Source organism: Symphalangus syndactylus, chromosome 6 (genome assembly GCF_028878055.3).
Source record: "Symphalangus syndactylus isolate Jambi chromosome 6, NHGRI_mSymSyn1-v2.1_pri, whole genome shotgun sequence".
Lineage (NCBI taxonomy): Eukaryota > Metazoa > Chordata > Mammalia > Primates > Hylobatidae > Symphalangus > Symphalangus syndactylus.
This window is the reverse complement of record NC_072428.2, coordinates 53,268,146-53,283,118: the sequence shown is the minus strand read 5'-3', so window position 1 is coordinate 53,283,118 and position 14,973 is coordinate 53,268,146. Positions and strand designations below refer to the sequence as shown.

Sequence of the window (14,973 nt, the reverse complement as noted above, 5' to 3'; positions counted from 1 at the left end):
TTGCTCTTTCCCTTCCCTCCCTCCCTGGCTGCTCCCTCAGCCTCCTGCAGGGACTCAGGATTGTGGCTGGCAGATCCTGAAGGCAGGGCTCCGATACCCCTGCCTTGCACAGAGCCAGGCTGCAGGTGGGCTAGGGGAGGAAGGGGCCTGGGGTCAAGGGAAGCCAACATAGGGGGCAGCTGCAGACACATCAGTCACTCACAGCCATCTCTCCTGCTCCTCCCAACCCCACAATTCTCCTCTCTTTGCTGTGCAGGGCAGGCTTGGGATTTGGGACCCTGGGAACAGACCTCCCCCAGGGGACCAGATGGGGCAGGGGCTGGTGAAGACTCTGGTTTAAAGGCCTCGATAGCTGCCCCCAACACATCTGATGTTGCTGTGGGTGCTGCATTTCCAGGGCTGGTAGGTCCCCCTGCAATGGGCTCTGGCAGTAGGCTGTGCCCTTCGCCTCCCTCTTCCTTGCCTTCTCCCTTCTGCTATCCTCCTGGAAATGTGGAGGAGTCCACCCTCCCCTTCTGCCTGGGACCTAGTCTCAGACTTAGATCAGGCATGTATCTTGGCCCCTTACCAAGACCTAAAATGTCTGACCTTTCCCCTCTGACCCTGAACCCTTCTGCCTCACTTTGTCTTAATCATTTACATATAGTTCTGTCCATCCCCACACGATTATCTGCTTCTCACTTTCTGCCTCCCCTTCTCCCCTCTGACTCTGTCTGCACCTTGGCCATCTGACTGTCTTTCCCTCTGGGTTTCCACGTGTGTCTCCCACTTTGGGATTTGCTGCCCAGGGCCTCAGGACCTTGACCTGTGTCTGAGCCTGAGGAGCAGGGAAGGGGAAGGCAGCTGGCATGTCCCAGCTGGTTGTTCCCTGAGAGCAGGGACAGGTCTCCTATCCGTTTTTTTTGTTTGTTTGTTTGTTTGTTTTTGAGAAGCCTCACTCTGTCTACCAGGCTGAAGTGCAGTAGCAAGATCTCAGCTCACTGCAGTCTCCACCTCCCAGGTTCAAGTGATTCTCCTGCCTCAGCCTCCTGAGTAGCTGGGACTGCTGGTGCGTACCACCATACTCAGCTAATTTTTGTATTTGTAGTAGAGATGGGGTTTCACCATATTGGCCAGGCTGGTCTTGAACTCCTGACCTCAAGTGATCCACATGCTTCAGCCTCTCAGGTCCTGTCCTCTTTGCATCCCCAGCATCCAACAGTTAGAGCAGGGATATTGGTGGAAGAGAGGAGGAAGGAAAGAACGAAGGAACAAATTGAGTGAAAGGTGAGAAGGGAATTCACGAGAGCCTGACTGTGATCTGGGAAAGGCTTCAGGCGGGCAGTGCACACAGAGGGAGAAGTGTAGTTTCTCCACCAAGCTGGCACTCCAGAAAGTCAGGGGAGGAGGGGTCTGAACTGAGGCCAGTACTCCCACCCTCTGTGTCAATAGGGTGGAGCTACCTCCTCCATCTGGCTTGGTTAATGAATAAACCCTGCCCAGCCCAGGCCTGGAATTGGTGGGTCTGGGGGCCAGGCTGACTGCGACAGACCACTCGTGGCCAGATGAGACTTGTCAGGTGGCCTTCCTTGTGGGTGGCAGAGACTTGGAAAAACTGGGGTGTTGTAGGCTTCTGAACAGGCATACACCCCGGGCAGCCAGGACCCTACCCTTCTTTTCTTTCAGACTGAACAGATAGATGTTGGAGGTGCTAAAGGGCCCTTGGTAACCCTATGTCATACCCCTTCTGCCCCTGGGATGCAGGCAAGGATATTGGGGCTCAGAGAGGGGCAGGGACCTGCCTAGAGTCACACAGCTGTCTCAGCAGAGCTGGGTCTGGAACCCAGATCTACAGCATCTTGGCAGTCCTCCTGCCTTGCTTCTCCCTGCAGGGTGCCTCCCCAGCTTTGCTCCCCACAATGGAGAGAGGGTGGGGAGAGGAGGTGAGCAGAGCCCAGACCCAGGAAGGAGGCTGGGACCCTGATTATGGGCACCCCAAGGTGCCAGCTCCCCACTCCTGATCCTCTCAGCACAGCTAGTTGGAGCTCTGAGAGAGATGGTCAGAGGCCTGTGAGCTTCCCATCCCCAAGATTCCAGGACTCCCAGGTTCCACGCAGATAATCCCATTTCTGATAATGAGAGCCCTGCTCTGAGCCAAGTATTTCTCCCCCTCATCTAATTTACCCTGAGGCTAGTCTGGGGCAGTGTAGTCTTGTCTCCATGTAACAAACAAAGAAACTGAGGCCGAGCGAGGTAATGTTATTTGCCTAAGGTCATGCCACAGCTGAGGCAAGAGTGGAACCCATGCCAGCCTGGCTCCAGAGCCCCTGCCCCTCTCCACATGGGCTGGCATCTTAGTCAACACTGTGGCCTTTAACCCCATCAATAACTCTTTGAAGGCCTGGAGGACACGGTGTTCTCATCATCCTATTCTTGTTTGATGGATGAGAAAGCCGAGGCCCACAAAGTGGCTTGCCAAGGTCACCCAGCAGGTCTGGAGCCAGAATCCCTGGGGATGACTGGGTCACTCCAGGAGGCTGGGACTCAACTGCAGGTGTTTGCTGAGCTTCTGCCCCCTTTCCTCCTCCCCTCTCCTGCCTCAGCCTGCTCTGGGCCTGTCCCCAGAGCTGGGAAAGCCAGCTGCCCCCTGGACATGCCCTGTGCTCCTGATCCCAGGGTGGGGGTGGGACTCCACCTAGCTGTCTACCTGATTCATTTCCTCCTCCTCATCTCCCTTCCCCTTACTTGGGTCCAGAGGTCCCTGGAAGCCACTGTGGCTCAAGGCCCAGTAGTTGGAGCCAGGACAAAGAGAAAGGGGCTGTTGGAGGCCACCTCCACCCCTTCCCTCCCTCCTGGCCTCCAGCCTGACCTGGCCCCAGGGCTGTACTGTGCTCTGAATACTGGAGAGGAGGCAGACACCACCTCCTGAGAGTTCAGGCCCTGTCCCAGGGACAGATGCTGAATGTGGATCCTGGGTACAAGGCAGGGGGCAGCTTGGAGCCTGAACTCAGGTCTCTCAAAGCCCAGGTCAGCTTCCCCATGGCACCTGTATTGGTGTGAGAAACGGGAGACCAAGAGCTTCTGTCAGTCATTCAACCAGGGCCAGCTGGGGTCCAGTCCTGGCTGTTGCATGTGACCTTGGGCACATTCCTGCCCCTCTCTGGGCTGCTTGCCCATCTGTGCCATTGGGCCCTCTTGGCTCCAAGAGCCTCTGAACTCAGCACCTGGGCTGGGGCGCTGGGGGAGAGATGAGGAGCAGGCAGACAGCAGAGGACGTGGCCTGTGAGGCCCTGGCCTGGATGCTCACATGCTCTGTTCTCCTGAGGCCTGCCACGTGAGAGGCAGGGGAGACCTGCGTATCTCCTCAGAGGTCTTCAGATCCTGGTGGAGAGAGGACAGACAGTTCCAGGTGACCTCCCACCCACTGCACAGGCAGCCTGGGGGCAGGAATGAGGCCTGATAAGAGCCTGGGCCCATGACAGGAGAGACCTGGCCCTGGAGCAGGTGTGGGAGGGGGTGTGGCTGAGAGCCTGAGGCTCTGCTGGCCACAGGAAGCTGGGCAGTGGGGACCTGTCTCCTCTGACTTCCTGTCTTGCTGCTCCTCCCCTTCCCCTTTGGGAAAAGCTCCGGCAGCCCCTCCCAGCCCTGTCTCATTGTCCACCTACCCCACACCACAGGCCACCTGGGTTCCAGACACCAAAGCCAATGCTCAGCTCGCGACCCCTCAGCGCCTCACCCTCTCACCCTATGAAATGCCAGATGGCTCAGGGGTCTCCAAGGCCTTTCCCACTCTTACCAGTCTCTGGGACTCAAAAGGGTCATGGGGAAGGTCAGGGCCACGTATGGGACAGGTCTCCTTAATCCCATCAAGCAGATGTGGAAACTGAGGCTCAGGGCAGGAATTCACTTGTGCAGAGCCAAACAACCGGACATGGCTGAAGTTAGATCAGGACCTAGGTCCTTGACTCGCCAAGGCTGAGATCTTGCCACTCCCTTGGGCTGGGTTATTAACATGATTGGGCCCGTGGGTCTCCCTGTGCTGTGTCATTGTGGGAGGGTGCCTGAGAGGAGACCCAGCTGGGCAAGCGTCCAGTCCTCACTATGTGACTTTGGGGGTCATTTCACCTTTCTGGGTCAGTCTTCTTATCGGCAGTGGCAGGCACACCACCTCACCTAGTTTTAGGGCCTTGGACTGGGTCAGTTCAGGCTCTAGCTTGGCTCTGCCTGCTGTGGGGCGCAGTTTCCCCATACAGGAAGTTGCTGGGCAGGTGGTCTGTAGAGGCTGTCCTAACCTTAGGCCAGGGTAGGGGAGGCTGCCCTGCTGGACACAGAGTGAGGATGGTGGCTAAGGTCTTGCCAGTCTGTGCCATCAGAGAGGTCCCTAGAAGGGGATCCTGAATCCAGGGTTAGGCCCTGAGCTGCCTGGTTCCAGTTCTGACTTGGCATGGGGGGAACTGGAAGAAGTAGTTCCAGAGCTGTCCTCAGGGAACAGGCTCCCAGAGAGCATGACCCCAGGTAGTCAGTGTCTAGACTTTGGGTTGGAGGAGCTCAGAGAAGGGAAAGATCAGAGGTGGCTGGAGGTGTTAGGGAAGTCTTCCTGGAGGAGGTGGCTGGGTTGGGTTGAGGATGTTGGGGAAAGAGCACCAGGATCCAGAGTCCTGGCTGTGTGACCCTGGGCAAGTTGTCTGTGCGGCCCTGGGCAAGTTGTCTGTGCCTGGGATTCAGCTTCCTTATCTGCCCTGCCTGTCTTCAGATACTTCATTCATTCACACATTCAGCAAGCATCCATCGTTACCCTCTTTCTGCTTGGCCCTGTGCTGGAGGTGGGGGATGGAGAGGGCAATCAGATCCAAGCCCTGCCCTCAGAGCCTCCAGCTGGGTGCTGAGACACACACTTGTCACAGGAGCTCTGGAAATCCAGAGAGGGCATCTGAATTAGCCTTGGGGGTCAGGGAAGGAACTCCACAGAGGAGGAATGTTCAGGTGATCCTTTTGGAATTGGGTGGGGAATGAAGATTACAAGTTTGATCGCGTTGGGAGCATTCCATACAGAGCAGCAGCTGTGCAAAGGCCCAGAGGTGGATCACACGGTAGTGCATTTGGAGAATGGGAGGCGGTTCAGTGCGGGCTCAGAACTCAGGGGGCTGGAGGTGATTAGAGAGCTAGAACGAGGCCCCATGCCTTGAGTCTTAGAGGCTCTGGGGTGCCAGGGGAGGGTTTTAGACAGGGAGGCTGGTAAGAGGGTGCTGCTGCTGTATTTGTCTGGGCAGAGGTGCCAAGGCCCACCTTAAAGCCAGGTTGTGGGGAATGGAGCAAGGGATGGAATCCAGAGAGCCTTAGGAGTGATCATGGACGGGATGTGATGGTTATAGCATAACTCTTTGCGATGCGTGCACTGTGAAGTGTAGTGCAGGCTGGGATGCAGGACGGCATGGATGTACAGCCCCCTCAGTGCCTGCGCTAAGCAGGCCGAGGAACCCTTATGAGCCGGAGTGGAGTGGAGGGTGCCTCCAGGCTGTGTCCCTGCTGGGACTAGAGGAGCCCTCAGCCCCCAGGCTGGCTCTGTGCCCTCCACACCCAGCTCCCCAGGCTCCCGCTTTTAAACTTTAACGAGCCCCAGCTCAGTTTCCAGCCGAGAGTCTTTAAAGTTTCAGGAGATGAGAGAAAGGGAGTCCTGGAGACAGATGGGTTTTCTTTCTTCCCGTGCATCTCCATGTCTGGCTGGGCCACCTGGAGCCAGGGCTATGGATGCCATGACCCCAGAGGCCTGTGCTCTGTGGGGCTCCGGGGCCTCTGCGGGGCTGTTCCAGCTTGTTCCCGAGGAGCAGGAGACCTGGCCTGGGTGCCTGGTTGCCACCGACGATAGATGGGGATAGAAACCTTATTTCAGCCCTGATCCCTCACCTTTGCCCCTGACTGGGCACATGGTGGTGCTCTGGCAACAGGTCGGGGAAAGCAGCTCAGACTACGTGTCAGGCTTGAGACAGCCCCACCCCTCCTGGTGCCTCCCTTCATCCCCTCTGGCATGCTTGGACTGGCCTTGATGCCCTGGGGCCCCTGGAGACTCAAAAGTATGGGCAGCAGAGGGTCCCATGCCAATCACAGCAGATTCCTGTCACCTGTCATTAAAGAGAGCCTGGGGCAGGTGGCACAGGGCAGCTGGAGCTGTTCTCTGGGGCTTTAGCATAACCATTGCCTTCCTGCCCCTCAGCCTGGGCTCCCTGAAGTCAGGTACTTGCCACCTCTGATGCTTCTCCGGAATCCTATGTCCTGGGGCCAGTGAGCAATGTCTGTACATATATACTGCCTCCTGCTGCCCAATGGGAAGTAGGGGGTGACTGCCACCTCTGCTCTCCCCTTTGGTGCCTGAGCCATTTACTCATCCTTGGGTTTTGTGTTACCACCTCCATCTGCCCCCAGCTTCCTGAGATCCTCTCCACCATCTCCTGCCCCTGCCTGCCATCTTTGGACCCTGCCATAGTGGCTGGGGCCTGGTACTTTGCCAGGGAGGTGATGAGTCTTGAGGTAGAGGCCTGATAGCCAGAAGGATGGAGTTCCCTTGTGTATCTCCACTTGCATGCATGCATGCATTCATTCATTGCTTCAGTATGTTTATTGAGGACATACTATGTTCCAAGGATTGTGTCGTATCTAGGAATTTAGGGGCAAACCACACAGATCAGACCCTGCTGTCATGGGTTTTACATCCTGAAGGGGTGACGAGCAAAATAGAAGCAAACAACTAAATAAGACACCAGATGATGGTTGTGCATAAGGACAAGATAATGTGATAGGGATTGAGGATTCTGTTGGGGCCTTCATGTGTGGAGCTGAATTGTGGGTGACTGTGTTTATGATGTGGCCCTTAGTCTGGCAGACACTGAGCTCCTCAGGGGCAGGTGCTGGGTTTCCCATCTCCCCCTTCCTACCCACGTGACAGCCCCGGGACAGGGGCCTGACAGGGTCAGTCAATCTGTGTTGAAGGTATGTGTGCCTGTGCCTGTGAGTGTGAGACTCTGTGTGTGTTTGTGTGTCTGGCGTTACTCTGTGTGTGTGAGTCACACCCCCTCACTGCAGAAGCAGAGTTGTCTGTGATCCAATTATGTCTCCTCAGCTGTCTCCTGGCAGCTCCCGCCCCTAGCTCAGCTCTGACTGTGCCATGGTTTCCCCTTCTGAAGCCCCCTGTCCTGCCTCCAGGGGCCCCAGGGCATCAAGGCCAGTCCAAGCATGCCAGAGGGGATAGAGGGAGGCACCAAGAGGGGTACAGCCGCCTCAAGCCTGTCTCTGGGTCTCAAGGTCTTCCCTTTGGGGCGTGTTTTCTTTTTTTTTTTTTTTTTGAGAGAGTCTCGCTCTGTCGCCCAGGCTGGAGTACAGTGGCGCTATCATGGCTCACTGCAAGCTCCGCCTCCCGGGTTCACGCCATTCTCCTGCCTCAGCCTCCGGAGTAGCTGGGACTACAGGCGCCCGCCACCGCGCCCGGCTAATTTTTTGTATTTTTAGTAGAGACGGGGTTTCACCGTGGTCTCGATCCCCTGACCTCGTGATCCACCCTCCTCGGCCTCCCAAAGTGCTGGGATTACAGGCGTGAGCCACCGCGTCCGGCCTTGGGGCGTGTTTTCTATCCATCTCTGTTCCCCTGTCCCTTAATGGTTACTGGCAGTGTCCTTAATGTCTCTACTGGTCACTTTGTTCCTGTGTCTTAAGGTTATTCTGTCCTTAATATTCCTACTGGTCATTTTCCTGTCCCAGTTGTTTATTCATTCAACAAACCTCTTCTCATGCCTCCCACCCATCCTGCCAGCCACCTGGAGATATCAGACCTGGGTCCTACTCTTAAGAGACTCAAGGCCTCATGGGGAGACACATGGAGACAGTGACAGCCTTTTGTGAGCAGTGTGGGGACAGAGACATATACTCAGGCTGAGTGAGGCCAGTGACTGGCAGCATGGTTGGGGGACGGTACAGGCGCTTCTCCAGGAGCTGGTGTTTGGATGGGGCCTCGGGCGCCCAGCAGGATAAGTCAGCAAGCTGAGAAAGTCTTGGTGAGTTGGTCAGGGAGGTAGGCTCCCCTGTGGCAGGGGTTCAGGGATAACAGTGAGGAAGAGAAGAGGCAGAACCAGGGTGGGGAGGACATTTTGGAGTTTAGATTTTATCCTGATGGCAGAGAAAGAGAGAGAGAAAGAGATAGACAGACAGACAGGCAGCAGAAGCTTTCAGGCTGGGAAGGGCCATTACCAGCTCTGGGTTTTAAAAAGCTCCCTGGCCACAGAGGACAGATTGGCCTGGAAGTCAGGAGGCCAGAGAAGAGGATGTGGCTACAGGGGTCCAAGTAAGGATGGTGAGGCCTGTCTGGGCAGTGAAGAGGGGCTGCTGGGAAGGTTGTGGCCGAGTGGAATCCAACGGGCAGAGTTGGCTAGAGGTTGAGAGTAAGAGCATAAGGGACAAGTCCAGAGCCATGCCCACTATGGCAGCGCTGGGCACAGGGAGAGCCATGCCCACTATGGCAGTGCTGGGCACAGGGAGAGCCATGCCCACTATGACAGCGCTGGGCACAGGGAGAGCCATGCCCACTATGACAGCGCCGGGCACAGGGAGAACCATGCCCACTATGACAGCGCTGGGCACAGGGAGAGCCATGCCCACTATGACAGCGCCGGGCACAGGGAGAACCATGCCCACTATGACAGCGCTGGGCACAGGGAGAGCCATGCCCACTATGACAGCGCTGGGCACAGGGAGAGCCATGCCCACTATGGCAGTGCCAGGCACAGGGAGAGCCATGCCCACTATGGCAGCGCCGGGCACAGGGAGAACCGTGCCCACTATGGCAGCGCCAGGCACAGGGAGAACCGTGCCCACTATGGCAGTGCCAGGCACAGGGAGAGCCATGCCCACTGTGGCAGCGCCGGGCACAGGGAGAGCCATGCCCACTATGGCAGTGCTGGGCACAGGGAGAGCCATGCCCACTATGGCAGTGCCAGGCACAGGGAGAACCGTGACTGCTATGGCAGCGCTAAGCATGGGGAGCAGGAGACATCTGTGGGCTGCCCAGGGTGCGGTGCTCTGGAGGCTGTTGGGGATGAAGCCTGGAACTTTACTGGAGAGCTCTGGGGGCGTCAGTCCACTGGTGATCCCGGAAGCCCTGGGAGGCTTTTTCCCTCTTTGTCTTTGCCTGTCTTGATGTCTGGAAGTCAGCCCTGGCCTCTGTGTTGTCTCACTGGCATCCCCTACCCCTTCCGTTTTCTTCTAGGCTCTCCACTCTCTGCCTCCCTTTCTCAGCTCTCCCTTCTCTGCCTGGCTCCCCCTCGCCCCCCAGGATGGAAGTGGAGAGGTACAGGGCAGGAGGCCAGCCTCTGCAATGTTCATCACTGCTGCAGAGCTGGGCCTGCTGCTCTGGAGCCTGGAGGTGGAGGTGGGGGTGGAGGTCCAGGGAGGCTGCTGGGGACCAGGGAGGGAAGGGGGAGAGGCAGAGCAGGGATGAGTCACTCAGCCCTGGATGGAGAGCGGCGGAGGAGGCCTAGCTCAGTCTGCTCAGGGAGCTCTGTCTGGGTGAGACATGGTAACATCTCTACTCTCCACTACAGTCTCGGGGGTTCCACTTTTGGGAAGAAGACGAGTTGGAGGTAGCTGCTGCCAGATCCCCTTCGCTTCACAGGAGAGGGCCATAGGGATTGTCTGGTCATTTTGCAGGTGGAAATACTGAGTCCAAAGATGGGGCAAGCAGAGCCTGCATTGGGCCCACACCACTGTGCTCTGTGTCCTTCCAACCCCCATGCCAGCTCTAGGCAAGCCAGCCCCAACATCCCCCCAACTCCACACACACCCTCAAAAGCCCCAGCTCCCAGCATGGACTTGTCAGGGATTGTCCTCCTCTGGCCAGGTGCTGGCCCACCTGATTCCTTGGGTCCTAAACAGAACAGAGCCTAGTTCTCAGGGAACAGTCTCAGGGATGGACTTTGGATCACGCTGGGGGTTCCAACCTGGTTCCTCCACTTCACTTTTCTGAGCCACTGTTTACCAATGGGTGTAATTGTCCCTCCTCCCAGGTAGTTGAGAGGATGGAATTCAGTGAATTTATTATACCAACCTCCTAGCACAGAGCCTGGCACAGAGCCACACACCATCCACATTTGCTGAGAATGGATGAATGAATGAACAGGTCCCTAAAGGACAGCTCCATTTCCCACTTTTGTCTTTGTTCACCCGGGTTACCTGGTGGCACTGCATTGATTCCTCTCCTTCCCCCAACCAGTCCAGGCCGTTTCTAGTTCTCAGGCCATCACCTCTGCCGGGAGCCCCTTCCCCCTCCCTTTCATCTGGGTGCCGTCTCCTCTCCTGGTCATCTTTTAGGGTCCAGCTTAGATGCCCCTCCCTCTACCTGCATTTCTGGCTTCCCTTTGTCCCTTCCTTGAACCTAAAGAGTTGTCATTGTCTGTGCCTGCAAACCCTGCCAGACAACACAGAGTGTTCCCAGGTTAACTCAGCATCAGATGGGCAGTCTCAGGCCCCAACTCAGCTGAGTCCCAGCTTTCAGGTCCGGGGAGTAAGGACTTGAGGTTCTGGGCAATGCTTTTAATTAGGAAGAAAAAAAGTAAGGCTGGGCGTGGTGGCTCACGCCAGTAATCACAACACTTTGGGAGGCTGAGGTGGGTGGATCACTTGAGGCCGGGAGTTCGAGACCATTCTGGCCAACATGGCGAAACCACATCTCTACTAAAAATACAAAAATTAGCTGGGCGCGGTGGCGCACACCTGTAATCCCAGCTACTTAGGTGACTGAGGTACGAGAATCCTTGAGCCTGGGAGGCAGAGGTTGCAGTGAGCCGAGATAGTGTCACTGCACTCCAGCCTGGGCCACAGAGCCAAACTCTGTCTCAAAAAAAAAAATTCTTTTAAAAAGGTGATTTTTATCTCTTGTATAAACGTTATGGTAGCACCAGTAACGAGAATCCAAAAAAGAAAAATAAAGATAAATCACCCGGAGCCTCAGTTCCCTGAATAGAACTTTTTCTTGGTTCCTTCTAGCTCTCATTCAAAGGTGTAGAGTTTGTTCATAGTTTAAACCATGTCACAGGTACTAGTTTGTATCCTGTTTTATTTATTTAATCTTGCTCTGTAGAAGTTTCTCATATTGCTACAGACTTATTAATGCAGGAATATTTCTGGCAGCTGTTCCCTATAGGCCTGTCTGGGTTCTGAAGATGCAGAGCTAGCTCAGTGGCCACCCCTGCTCGGGGGAACCCTCCACCCTCTGTGGTGTGCAGTCATCATTAGGGTGATGTGTCACTCTTACCCGAACTGGGGCTACTGGTGGTGTTCAGGTGGTTCTCCAGTATAATTTGCTAATTGCAAATTCAATAGTGTACTCATGAATATTGTAACATAATTTTTTTTCTTATTTTATATTTTTTTCTGAGTACAAATTTGTAGTCCTCGGATTCTGGGAACTGAATTGAAAAATACATTTTTGGTGGGGTGCAGTGGCTCACACCTGCAATCCCAGCACTTTGAGAGGCTGAGGTGGGAGGATCGCTTAAGCCCAGGAATTTGAGACCAGCCTGGGCAACATGACAAAACCCCATCTCTACAAAAAATACAAAAATTAGCCAGGCATGGTGGCGCACACCTGTAGTCCCAGCTACTGGGACAGTGAACTGTGATCACTGCAGTGAAGCAAGCAAGCAAGCAAGCAAGCAAGCAAGGAAGGAAGGGAAAGAAAGAAAGAGAAATTTCTTTTAAAAAGTATTTGCCAAATTATTTTCTAGAATAATGGAACCAATTTTTGCTGCCACTAGCTGTGTAACAGTTTTACCGTATCTTCATAAGCAGTAAGTACCTCATAAGCAGTGAGTATTTTATATATTTTTGGTAATTTACTGAGCATAAATTGGTACCTCAGTACAATTTTACTTTACTTTTCTTTGACTGTCAGGACTGTTAAAGATCTTAAAGCAAGTCCCAGAATCTCCCCTGAACCTGTCTCTTGGTATTTCTGACACCTCATGCCTCCACCCCCCAGCCCTTTACCCCTTTTTAAGAGGATGATGGTGGAAGTAGTAATAGTAGTTGTCCTCATGTTATAGAGATCTACAACAGTTCAGGGATTTTCATGGCTGCACCTCCTTCTGAATTATACAGATGCACTGAGGGCCACGGACCAGGGCTCCAGCATTCTAAAAGTCAGAGAAACCCACACGGGCTCAACCTGTTTGTTGGCTTACCTGCCCATCCATCCGTTCAGGAACAGCTCCTTACTGAGCGCCTGCTGTAGGCCAGGCCCCCTGCAAGCCATGGAGGACACCAAGATGAGCAAGGGGCCACAGCATTGCAGGCAAATGAATGTATGACAATGCATGCTGAGGAGGGAGCTGCTGGGGGTCTAGGAGACGAGGAAGGGTGGCCTCCAGCCCATCCTGGAGAGTTTAGGGATAGGGCAGGCTGCCTAGACAGGGGGCAGCTGGTCTGAAGTTTGAAGACATATTGAAGACATAATAGGAAGGGAGCCAGGGAGAGGAAGTCCTGGGAAAGCATTCTGGGCAGTGCTGGAGGAGGAGGTGCCTCAGCACCCCTCATGACAGCACTGAGCAGACCTCTCTCCTTCCCCTCTTCCCCTGAACCCTCAGGTCTGTGCCCTGGAGCAGCTCTTAGTATTTTTTTGGGGGGGCAAGGGGAGTGTAAAGTGAAGGGTCTTGGTGGTCTCCATTTTGGGGGCCCCAGAAACCCAGAGGCAAGGGGCAGGTGCTCCATCAGCTTGGCCCGATGCTTGCCTTGTGGGGGCCTCAGGGAAGGGCAGAGTGGAGGGCCCTGAAGCCAGCAGCTGGTGAGTGGGTCATGGGAGGAGAAGCAGGAGCAGAAAGGGCAGAGGGGCACTGGCGCTGGGGCTCGGACCTGCTGTGTGCTGCCGGCCAGGCTTTGCATCTCTCAGAGCCTCCTCTTCTGGTCCAGCATGGTGAGGGCAGGGCCTGGCTGTGGGCTGTGAGGGTAGAGGGGGCATCTGTGTGGGGTGTGAGAGAGCCGCCCACCCCCTCCCTGTGCACTCACACTGTGGAGGGATCTTGGCATTTTTGTTATTTTAAACTTTGTTCCTTGTCGTCCTTGTATGTCCTGTCCTTTGGGGATTAGTGGGAGGTGTTCCCCCAGGGCAGGGCTTGAGAAATCAGGGAAAGTTGCTGGGGCCTGGGGCTGGAGGAGGGGCAGCTACTGCCAAGGGCTTTAGGGACCAGTCTCATCTAATCCTTACAGGACCACTCTGAGGAGAGGATTATCTCTTGTTGACAGATGAGATTCTGGGGCTCAGAGTTCTTTGCCCAAGCCAAAGCCACACAGCCGGGACATGGCAGGGCAGAGGTCTGTCCGACACAGATGGACCAGCACTGCTGTATGAACTCTGGGCCTGCAGGCGACAGGTGCTTCAGGTTTGGAGCCCCAGCACTGGGTTCTGGAAAATCTGGAACTTGGGTCAGGAGCTTTGTTTGGAGGAAGAATCTGTGAGTTCTGCCTCCCTGGTCAGCAAAGCGCTGCATTATAACCATCAACTAAGGCAGCCTCCAGTTGCCAGGGTGTTTTGTTTTAGCTGGGCCAGTCCTGCCCCTTGGTGAAGGTAGCAGAAAGTCCTGACACTGTAGGATCAGTCACACCTGGACTCTGGTTCTCTGCTTCATTACTGTTAGCTGTGTGGATTGTACCTCCCTGGGCCTCAGTTTCAGCATCTGTAAAATGGGGGTAATGCTTCCCTCTGGGGTGTTGGAAGGGTCAGAGGCAATATCTGCAAAGGATGCAGCTCTGTGCCCTTGACAGCTGGCAGAGGTGGTCTGAGCTAAATTTCAGCTCCTGTGGGGTCCATGGTCCAGGTGCCCCTGTCTCCTTTGCGGGGTGCTGAATGGTCAGTGATTTCGAGCAATGGTAATGGTTATTGAGGTTGGGGCTGTTGTTCAGGGCTGTGATTGATTTGATACTTTGTGCCCCACCCCATCAGGAACTCTTCCTCTCATTTGAATATAGTTCTGTTGGGAAAGGGTGATTTGCTTAACAGTTACTCCTGTCACAAAACTATCTGCTGAAATGCAGTGTATGGAGAAGTTAGCACAGCCTGTGGGATATTTCAGAGCCCAACTGAAGCCAGGTTTCCCCAGTGGTCACCTGAAGGGTTCTGAGTGAAGAGATCATTTCCTGGGTCCCTAGGACTTTGGGATAATCTGCGTGCCCCACATATCCCATGGGCAGGGATATTGGCATCCTGCTGTGTAAGGTCTTGGAGGGAGGATTAGCCTTAGGTCCACCTGTCTGTGTGTCTGTTTGCTTGTGACTGCCTGGGCCTTTGGCTCTCAAGGCCAGGACACAGCCCCATGGAGGGGACCTGACTTCCTTTCCCGTCTCAGGTCGACCATCTCCCTGGGTCTTGGGAGAGACTGCTGCCCCTCCCTGGAGTGGAGAGTCCACCTTCTCTAATGCTCAGCACTGGCAAGACATCCCAGAGAACACAGGCAGGGGGCAGGAGAGAGGTGAGGGGTAGAGTGAGACACAGCTTGGGCACTGGACCCTGCACTGTACTTGTTTGTTTAACCCTCCGGGCCTTTGCACTGCTCGTCCCCTTGCTGAAATGCCCTTTCCTGCCCCTCAGTGGCTCAGGGCCTTATCCTTTTGGGCTCAGGCGCACTCTACCATGCAGTTCATGTGCATTCGCCTCTCCTATCCCTGCTCGTGCTATCTTGAGGTTTTGTGTCCCTGTCCCTTACTACTCTACTTGGCGGGACCTCTTTGGGGCAGGGCTCAGGTCCGGTTCACCTCCAGTCTCCCACCACCCAGTTGCACACAGGTCTGGCACACAGCAGGCTTCAGAGAATGGTGAAAGGATGAATGGAAGGGCAGGGCAGGGCAGGGTGAGGCGCGGGAGGCACCCAGGGTACACAGTATCTGCAAATGCAGCCTAGTCCTGGCCACGTGGAAGGGTGCATGGCTACTCACGGAAACCCACTGGAGTAATAATAGCTACTG

General features: G+C 55.1%; 1 protein-coding gene across 7 annotated transcripts in view; it reads left to right on the top strand.

Moving 5' to 3' along the window:
• Nucleotides 1-14,973, top strand: part of STARD10 (StAR related lipid transfer domain containing 10) — a 39,597-nt gene that overhangs the window by 13,216 nt on the left and 11,408 nt on the right. The window lies entirely within an intron of this gene.